Source organism: Triticum aestivum, chromosome 5D (assembly GCF_018294505.1).
Source record: "Triticum aestivum cultivar Chinese Spring chromosome 5D, IWGSC CS RefSeq v2.1, whole genome shotgun sequence".
Lineage (NCBI taxonomy): Eukaryota > Viridiplantae > Streptophyta > Magnoliopsida > Poales > Poaceae > Triticum > Triticum aestivum.
In genome coordinates, this window is record NC_057808.1 from 348,719,996 (window position 1) to 348,730,833 (window position 10,838).

Here is a 10,838-nt window from a genome sequence, read left to right on the forward strand (position 1 = left end):
CTCGTCCGCGCCGCCGCCGCTCCGCCCCCTTCAGGTACTGGTCGCCCCCTGCCCCCACCTCCCCCTCTCTCTGCCAATTAGGTTTTTTTAGAAATGAAACTAGGTTTTCAATTTAGGGTTCAATTAGGCAGGCGGTAGGAATCAATTTTGGGTTCAATTTAGGAATTTTTATTAGGACCAAATATTTATTAGCGAAGAAAATTTCTAGGGTTCTAGGGTTCATAAGTAAAAAGTTATAAAAATTCCTTTAACCGCAACAATTAGGTGATGTTGTTGCTTCTTTAAACAAAATTAGTAAAATTTTGAGTTAATAGAGAGTAGTTAGCTAGGGAAAATTAGCTATGGCATTTAGCTAGGGCATTTTTAGCTAGGGCATTTAGCTAGGGCATTTTTAGCTAGGGCATTTAGCTAGGAAAATTAGCTAGGGCATTTAGCTATAAAAAATAGTAGCATTTAGCTAGGAAAATTAGCAGAGAGAGAGAGATCATTTAGGAAAAAACAGTAGCAAATTAGTTTAGGGCAGTAGCAGAGAGAGATAGATCATTTAGGAAAAAAACAGTAGCAAATTAGTTTATAGGGCAATTTAGTTGGTTAGGGCAGTAGCAGAGAGAGAGAGAGCATATAGGAATTTTTGTAGGTATATATAATAGCAAATGTTTAGTGAGGTCATTTTGCAAAGGTTTTTGGTTTTTGAAAAGACCACTATTTTGCAATGTTTAGTGAGGTCATTTCACTCTATGTACTTGCTTGAATGATATATTTTGCAAATGATATATGTCATTGATGTTATATGATTTTTCAATGTTGGTTGAATGTCGAAGAATATCCGAGTGGCCTATGTTTTGCCAGAATGTTGATTCATTTCCGTTCTGGCAAATTTCAGGCGCTCCATATGTCCACTTTTTAGCAAAGGTCATGCCGAAAATTCCGTGATTTTCGGCATGACTTGTGGTAGAAACTAGGACATATGGAGTGCCCGGGATTTGCCGGGGGGAATGAATAAACATTCCGACCAAATATAGGCCCCATTTTTCTCTTCATTATATCTTTTATTTACAATTGTTGAATAGGAAACATGTCTAGCCATGCCAAAGCCGGGGGTTCTGGTGGCCTCGAAGAAGACCCCATCGAGGCAGCAAATCATTTTTTTGATTACCTGGACGAACACCAGATGCGGATGCAGGGTGGCGGCAGTGGCACCAACCCCGACACCGACGTCGACACCGGCACCAGCACCAGCACCGACACCACCCCTGAGACCGGCAACGATGCTGTCGTAGTCGGTAAAGCACTGACGTAGAAGAGGACACGAAGACCAAACGAGCTCGGCATTGGGCAAATTGTGGTCACGAAAATGCACCCCAAGAAATTAGAGCCAACGGTGAGGGAGTCCTGGATTAGGGGGTCCTCGGGTGTACGGTCTATTTGATATGGGCCAGACTGATGGGTCGTGAAGATACAAGCAGAAGACCTTCCCCCCGTGTCCGGGTAGGACTCCCATATGCGTGGATGGCAAGATTAGTGTCCGGATATGTTATTTCCTTCCTCTACAAACTAACTCTATACAAACTTAGGCCCCTTCGGTGTGTATGTAAACCGGAGGGTTTAGTAGGTAGAGGCTATCCGAATTCATATAGGCTAGACAACTAGGGTTTAGCCATTACGATCTCGAGGTAGATCAACTCTTGTAACCCCTATACTCATTGAATATAATCAAGCAGGACGTAGGGTTTTACCTCCTTTAAGAGGGCCCGAACCTGGGTAAACATTGTGTCCCCATCGTCCCTTGTTACCATTGATCCTCAGACGCACAGTTCGGGATCCCCTACCCGAGATCTGCCGGTTTTGTCACCGATCAGTCCGAGCACCAGCCGCCTTGGTCTTAAACCCAATTGTGGATGGCTTTCGACTCACCAAAGTGCTCATGGACGGCGACAACAGACTTAACCTCATCTATGAGGACACGCTCGACAAAATGCAAATTGACAAGGCCCGCATCGAGCAAAGCAGTACCACCTTTCGAGGCATCATCCCCAGTCGAGAAGCACGATGTTCGGGGAAAATCAAACTTGATGTAGTATTCGACACGCCTGAGAATTACAAGTCCGAAGAGTTGCTCTTCCACGTGGCGCCCTTCAACAGCGAATATCACGCCCTTTTGGGGCGGGACGCCTTCTCACGCTTCCAAGCCATACCCCATTACGGGTACATGAAGCTTAAAATGCCAGGGCCCAACGGACTAATCACTATCACAAGTGATCCGGATATAGCACTCCGCGCTGAAAACAAAACCGCATACTTCGCCCTCGAGGCACTATCTGAAGCCCTCGGGGCCGAAGAACTAACCACCCTGCGATCCATGATGGACAAAGATGATGTGATCCTGGATAAGAGGCCCAAATCTACCTCTTTCAAACCAGCAGACAAAATGGTTAAATTTCAAGTGCACCCGACGGGTCCTAATAAAACAGCGTCGATCGGAGCACAGCTGGATCCGACGGTCGATGCTGCCCTACGAGCGTTCCTGCGCGAAAATTGGGATATGTTTGCGTGGCACCCTTCGGACATGCCCAGAATCCCACGCAGACTGGCCGAACATAACCTCAACATAATCAAGGGGTTCAAACCAGTCAAGCAAACGCTACGGCGATTTTCCGAACCCAAACGACAAGCTATGGGGGAGGAGCTAGCTAAGTTACTCGAGACCGGGTTCATCAGAGAAATCAAACACCCGGATTGGCTAGCCAACTTGGTCATGGTGCCAAAGAAAGATAAATCCTGGCGCCTTTGTGTCGATTTCAAAGACCTTAATAAGGCTTGCCCCAAGGACCCTTCCCCGTTGCCCCGCATTGACCAGATTATCAACGCAACCGCGGGACACGACTCATTTTGTTTCCTCGATGCTTACTCCGGATACCATCAGATTTAGATGAAGGAGTCCGACCAGGCCGCAACGGCATTCATTACCCCCGTACGGGCCTTTTTGTTTCAACACTATGCCTTTTGGGCTTAAAAATGCCGGTGCCACTTACCAAGGCATGATTCAAACATGTTTGGAAACAATCGGCAAGATAGTGGAAGCATATGTGGACGACGTGGTCATCAAGACTAAACACGTCGAATCATTGGTGGACGATCTCCACCTCACATTTGACAACCTTCGAACATATGACATAAGGCTTAATCCGGAAAAATGTGTTTTCGGCGTTCCAGCCGAAAAGTTGCTGGGGTTCATTGTCTCCAATAGAGGAATCGAAGCAAACCCATCCAAAATCCGAGCCTTGTCGCAACTGGCCATACCAACAGACTTAAAGCAGGTCCAAAAACTAGCAGGGTGCGTGGCAACTTTGAGCCGCTTCATCTCTAGATTAGGAGAAAAGGCATTACCACTTTATAGACTTCTTAGACGCACCGACCACTTTGAATGGACGGAGGTGGCTATAGCCGGATTGGAAGAAATAAAAACCTTATTGGCAGGCAACCCAATCCTAGCCACTCCAAGTATTGGTGAACCTATGTTGCTTTATATATCGGCGACTCACCAGGTAGTGAGCGCCGTACTCGTCGTCGAACAAGAGGAAGAGGGACATAAATTCCCCATCCAGAAACTAGTATACTACGTATTGGCGGTCCTTACACCATGCAAATCCTGATACCCTCACTATCAAAAGATAGCTTACGCGGTCTTTATGGAATCCCGAAAGCTCCAGCACTATTTTCAGGAGTGTTCGATCACGGTGGCATCCGAAGTACCACTCAATGACATTATAAATAATAGGGATGCCACCGGCCGCATAGCTAAATGGGCCATTGAGCTCTTACCATTCTAAATAACATACAAGCCATGCCGAGCTATTAAATCTCAGGTGCTGGCCGACTTTGTCGCTGAGTGGACGGAAACCGAGCTCCCTAAAGAGTACAGTTCATACTCCACTGGATCATGTACTTCGACGGCTCTAAAATGCTAGCCGGACTGGGGGCTGGTGTCATCTTGACATCCCCCACTGGGGACACAGTCCGCTACGTGCTGCAAATCATGTATACAGACTCCAATAACACAGCCGAATACGAGGCACTTCTACATGGTCTCCGAATGGCTGTCTCCATGGGCATACAACACCTAGAGGTGCACGGTGGTTCAAACCTTGCAATATCCCAGATAAATGGAGAGTTCGATGCAAAAGATCCAAAAATGGTGGCGTATCGAAATGCCGTATTAAAAATATCAGCTCGGTTTGAGGGGCTCGAGTTTCATCACGTTGCTCGAGAAAGTAACCAGGCAGCGGACATCCTTGCTCGAATGGGCGGCAAGGACGATCCCGTCCCACCTAATACCTTTGTGGAAAGGCTGTTTAAGCCATCCGTGGTGTGGCAGGATGAGAGCGGAAGCACTAGTCCGGACCTGATCATGCCCCCAGCAGCCGAACACAATACGGATATGATCGGGGGTTCGGGTACCGAAATAACACCCTCCGCCCATGAAATCATGGCCATTATTGCTCCATGGACCGAACCCTTCCTGGCCTACCTTAATAGGCAGGAGCTTCCTGATGATCAAAATGAGGCCCGTTGTATAGTTCGACGTTCTAAAGCCTATAAAGTTCACGAAGGTGAACTATACAAGAAAAGCACTACTGGAGTCTTCCAAATGTGCATCTCCGAAGAGGAGGGACAGCAACTCTTGGCTGAAATACATGCTGGTCTGGGCGGCCATCACGTCGCAACTCGGGCCCTCGTAAGCAAGGCCTTCCGGACAGGTTTCTTCTGGCCAACGGCCCGGGCAGACGCACAAGCCTTGGTGCAATGTTGTGTAGGATGTCAGCTTTTCGCCAATCAAAGTCATATGCCTCCCACTACCTTATGAACAATCCCCATCACTTGGCCCTTTGCGGTCTGGGGGCTAGACATGGTCGGACCCGTTAAAGGGGGAAGCCACAAAAGGAAATATTTACTGGCGATGGTGGATAAGTTCACTAAGTGGATAGAGGGCAAACCAGTAAAAACGGCTGAAGCAAGGCCAGTGATCGACTTTATATCCGGCGTGGTACACCATTATGGTGTCCCACACAGCATCATCACCGATAATGGCTCCAATTTTACAGCCGATGAGGTGAAAAACTGTTGTGCTAACTTGGGCATTAAGCTCGACTATGCATCCGTATACCACCCTCAAACTAACGGTCAGGTTGAACGGGCCAATGGTCTGATAATGAGCGGCATTAAACCCAGACTGGTGCACTCCTTGCGGGAGTCAGATAAGCATTGGGTTGAGGAACTCGATTTCGTGCTGTGGGGGCTGCGGACCACGCCTAATCGGACGACCGGATGCACACCTTTCTTTATGGTGCACGGCGCAGAAGCTGCCTTGCCCTGCGACATTATTCATGACCTAGAAGGCCTTGAAGAGGAGCGTGATATTGCAAAGGCCCGTTCCTCATTCTATCAGCAACAGGCCAGGCGATACCAAAGTAGAAAAGTGTGGGCCAAGACATACAACGTCGGCGATCTCGTCTTACGTCTCCCAGAGAAGAAGAAGGATAAGCTCAAACCAAAATGGGAGGGGCCCTTCATCATAGATGAAGTTCTCACAGGAGGAGCCTATCGCCTTCGTAATGCATCGGATAATCGCCTTGAGCTGAATCCATGGAACGCTGCTCGGCTCCGACGGTTCTATGCCTAGCGCGGCCGCCTCCTTTATGTTTCTTTGACTAGGCTCCTTTTTTCTCCTCTTCTTTCTTCTTTTTTGTTTATTCTCCCTTTTTTCCCCAGGGTATGTTCGGATCTACCGAACTGTTAAGGGTACACATCTTTAAATGTATACACCCCATTATGACTGGGGGCTTCTTTGACGAAGCTTATTACTAAGAAGCCTATGGCTTACATTGTCTATGTTGTTTGTTATATACAATTTTCTACCATTATATGCATCTCTATGACTTAAGTTTTTGCCAAGCTGGGTTGCATCGCTCCTGTGTTTATACCCTACGTTCCCGATTGTTCGGCTAGCGTGTAAAGGGAGCACCTCTGCAATTGTTACAACCGGGTAATCCGGACCTGTACCTCAGACGGGTGAAGCCGAAAGCTAGCGTTCTTAAGAGAATAATTGGTCGGCAAACAACGACAGATTGTTTAGATTTCCGCCACTCTTCTAAAAAATACGGGATAGGCTCCCCATAATTTGGAGTAAAGCCTAGGCACGCGTAATTAAGCACGCCAACCCAAGGAAAGGCACCCTTAACAGAACTATTTTCCTTGGAAGATGTTTCTTACATTAAATAAGTAATATAACATAACTCCCCGAACAAATTTTGTCTGTTTGAGCAATATGACTGGATTGCCTGGTTTCCGGACATAATGAATGTTTCTTACATTCTCACATGGATCCGGAAACACTCCACCTTCTTGGTTTGGAGGTTGAAGCCGAAAGCCTGCGATGACAAATTTTGACATGTTCGGTTGGAGATAAGTTCGATGATAAAGGTACATTGATACATCGAATCGAATGCCTACTCTTTGTCTATGCCATCTATAAGACTGTCTAAACTACAGTCTTCTTGCGAATATTTCGCAGCTATCATCACTTGGTCATAGACCAAGTTCGCGGGAATCTCTTTTCTGTCTGGTCCCTGAGGTCCAACTCGGGCCATATGATTCGGATCGAGTCCAGTGTAGCGTGTTTTCACCATTGCCCACGCCTCTCGTGCACCTTCCCGGCATGCAGACGACTTCCATAGCTTGAAGTGGCAACGGGCACCTTTGAACAGGTTTGCCAACCCCTCCACACTTTCTAGAGGGGCATCGGATGGACATAGGGCTTTAGCCATGCTTCTCATAGCTTTCCTGGCTCGTTCATGCACCACGGACAGTTCCTTCATCACGTCTCCAGGAAATCCGGATACTTCCTCTTCAGGCCGACCGGTTAACAGACCTGCAACAACAAAGTTGTAACAATCCGAACTATGGGATACTATAAAGTCCTTTGGATGGTTCAAAAGGTCATACCGAATATGCCGCCCTTCAGCTTCTTATTTTCTTTCTACGCGGCCGATAACTGAGCCCTTAAGCTCTTTATTTCTTTGGCTTGTTTATCCTTTTCCTCCTCAAGTTTGTTCTTCTGATCAGTGGTCATTGTGGCCTTTTTCATTTCCACCAGCTCTGTGGTGACGGCATTTAGCTTTGTCTGGTTTGTTTTCAGCTCCTGAGGCAGTGTGTTGTTCTTCTCCCTGAGAACCTGCAGGTCATAACGATCCTTAAATCGGTTGGCTTAACCGCTTCAAGTCTCGGGGGCTACTGGCATATATCTATCAAATTTGCGCAAACTATTACCTGCATATCCTTTGAAAACAGTTGAGTCACTCCAGCAAGTCTGTCCCGGGCGGCTCGGATATATGCATCCACAGAGCTGAGTGCGGCAAATTCCTATTCAGTGAAGACTGGAGTGCGCATGGCCTCTTTCAGTCGATGATGATTCATCACACTCTCCACCTCGGAATTCATGACGGATACGTCATCCGAATCCTCATGAGGGGGCGGATCTGGCACTGTATCGGCCCTCGTCCTGGTTGACGAGTCCGGCGCCAGATTAGTTGATATTCGGCTAGCAGGGTGTTTTCCTACGGTTTGCCGCGTGCTCCTCCTAAAATAAAGGTAAAGCAGAAGTTTAAAATCCAATCTCATGCTTAGGCACATATCAAAGGACATACCTCTTTGAAGAAGGAGGGGGCTCGACAGCGCTCCCGGTTTCCTTTCGTTTGGAGCGATCGCCCTGCGTAGAGGCCACTCTCGAGGTAGTACGGCTTGCCGAACACCGATCCTATGAAGTACAGTTTAGTATAATGGATAAGGTGCAAGTAGGGGCTTCTTCTTGAGGAAGCTTTTTGAGTACTTACAATGGAGAAAGGGTAAAGGCAGGGGTAGTCGGCTATAATAGCCACTTCCGAGCCGTCAAGGGCTCGCCTGATAAAATATCCCATCATCGAACTCTATGTATATATTCGGATCCTCGCAGAAGCCGGGGTCTTCACTACGAGCGTGATCCTCTGGCTGTGGGGAGGGACAATAGATGTTCTCGACCTCCTTCCTCCATGACTGTTTTAAGACAACAGGAGCAATTTGATTAGCTTGCCTAGATAACAAGGTACAACAGCGCTAATAATCAAAAGCTTACCCATTCGATGGGGTTGTACATGGAAAAGCCTTCTCGGTAGTTTAAGCGGAGGAAGTCTTCTTTCTCTCCCTTGTACAGATCTGCCATGATTATGGCCAGTTCGGTTGGGGTATCCGGGCCCTTGCGTCTATAACGAGATGCGTCGTCCTCTCCGTTGTAACACCATAAAGGAGTTACTCTAGATTGAAGGGGCTGAATACATCGTTTTATTGCGATGGCCATGACTTCGATTATCGACAGCTCGGAATGAGCAAGCAATCTGACCTTGCTGACCAACCTCTTTACTTCCGCACAACTTCCTCCTTGGGACTCCGGGGGCGCCAATTGAGGCGTTTCTTCAAAGGAGCACTGGAGAATTCAGGAAGGCCGCGCCAAACTGGGTCCGGAAGTGGGACGTCCTCAATGTAAAACCATTCCGAAGACCATTCTTGGGACACCTCCTTGGGAGTTCCAACAGGGTAGCCTAATCCGGCTATGCGCCATACTTCGACGCCGCCCACCTCAAATATGGAACCCCCTCAATGATGAGGGATGAGGCAAAAGAACTTTCTCCATAGTTCGAAATGGGCCTCGCAACCTAGAAACAGTTAGCAGAGAGCGAAAAAACCCGAGATGTGTAGAATCGAACCTGGGGTGAGGTTATGCAGCTAGATCTCGTAAAACTCCAACAGGCCCCTGAGAAAGGGATGGATCGGAAATCCTAAGCTCGCAGAAGAAATGAAACAAAGCATACCCTCTCCTCCTTATTGGGGTTGGGGAAATTTTCTGCTAGCATATCATTGCCAATCGAGGCCAATCCCGCTCGCACGGAGACAAGATCTGCGAGAGGGTGATATCCCTGCGTCTGAAGCCGACTCAACTGAAGATGAGACACTGAGCAGCTCGGCCAATCCCCCTCTTGAGGGCCGTGAGGGCGCGAGGAAGAGCTAGGAGCGCTGGCCATGTTTTGAAGTTTTTCGTGGCTAGCTTTGATGTTCTCTGCACGATGTGGATGGCGCTTGGGGATCTAACCTCTTAATATAGGTGCCGTCCCTGTGTGGTCAGGGGCGTATTTGTAAAAAGTTATTATGGACCATTCGCATTCGCCTGGCGCGTGGAAATCGAGGCGACAATAGGGAAGGAGTCATAAAGGCAGAACGAGAAGGTCAGGGCCGGGCTGTCATCCGTCTGAAGTACGATGAAGAACCTGCCTTGCAAATCCGAAGACACAAGCCGAATACGACATCGTCATTCAAGGCAAGTTCGGGGGCTACTGAGGGAGTCCTAGATTAGGGGGTCCTCAGGTGTCCGGTCTACTTGATATGGGCCGGACTGATGGGCTGTGAAGATACAAGCAGAAGACCTTCCCCCGTGTCCGGGTAGGACTCCCATATGCTTGGATGGCAAGATTAGTTTGTGGATATGTTATCTCCTTCCTCTACAAATCGACTCTGTACAACCCTAGGCCCCTCCGGTGTGTATATAAACCGGAGGGTTTAGTCCGTAGAGGCTATCAGAATTCATATAGGCTAGACAACTAGGGTTTAGCCAATACGATCTCAAGGTAGATCAACTCTTGTAACCCCTATACTCATTGAATATAATCAAGCAGGACGTAGGGTTTTACCTCCTTTAAGAGGGCCCGAACCTGGGTAAACATTGTGTCCCCACGTCCCTTGTTACCATTGATCCTCAGACGGATAGTTCGGGACCCCCTACCCAAGATCTGCTAGTTTTGACACCGACAAACGGTGCTGGAGGAAACGTGCTCGTGCTGGGGCAATCAACTAGGATGCATCCCCAGGGAAACCGCCAACATCAACGACGAGAAGTTGAAGAAGATACCACATATGGAGCACATGCTCCTAAAGAAGTTGCACAATAGGTTCCTGTTCCCCGGCCGGGGTGAAAGCAAACATCCGTGGGACGACGACGCCATGACAAAGATAAAGAGCAAGGCGATGGTGATGTTCACCAACGACTTGTCCGCCTGGAAAGTTCGGGTGAAAAAAGCGATTGCAAAGAATGAACCGTGGTCCAAGATTCATGCTGACAATCCTTCACTAAAGGAACATAACTTTGAAAAATTCAAGGAGACTTGCGCTAAAGAAGAAGTCAAGGCAAGGTCGGACAAAATGAAGGCGCTCCAGGCCAGGAACACACCTTCCCACCGCCTCAGAAGCCGTGGTTACAAGGGGAAGAGGCACATATGGGCCAAGGAGGATGCCGAACATGTAAGTCACGGAATCCTAGACCCCTTGGCGGAGTTCACCGACCCGCTAGAGCGTGACTGGATCAGGGCCTGGTACAAGTGGGACTGCGTCAAGAAGATCTTTTACTTGGACTCGAACACGAGGGAGTTCATGAGACTTCTGGTAATTGTTATAACCACCTTATGATATTAGCTTCCAATCAATTCGACTACAAGTTTTGTCACATTAGTAAACCATCCATGTTCCTTTTGCAGAAAGAGCAGCACCAAAAGGCGGCCGAAAGCGACGAGTCGTCACAGTCGTTGGCGAGGCCCAAGTGGGACACCCCATTCAACCGGGCCTTGAACATACCAAAAAAGGTCCCAGGCCCTGAACATACTGAAAAAGGTCCAAAAGGACAAACCGCCGTCCTATGGACGTGTGCACGGCGTCGGAGATGGCGCCTCGTGGAAGACGTGCTACGACGAGGAGCCAGAGGA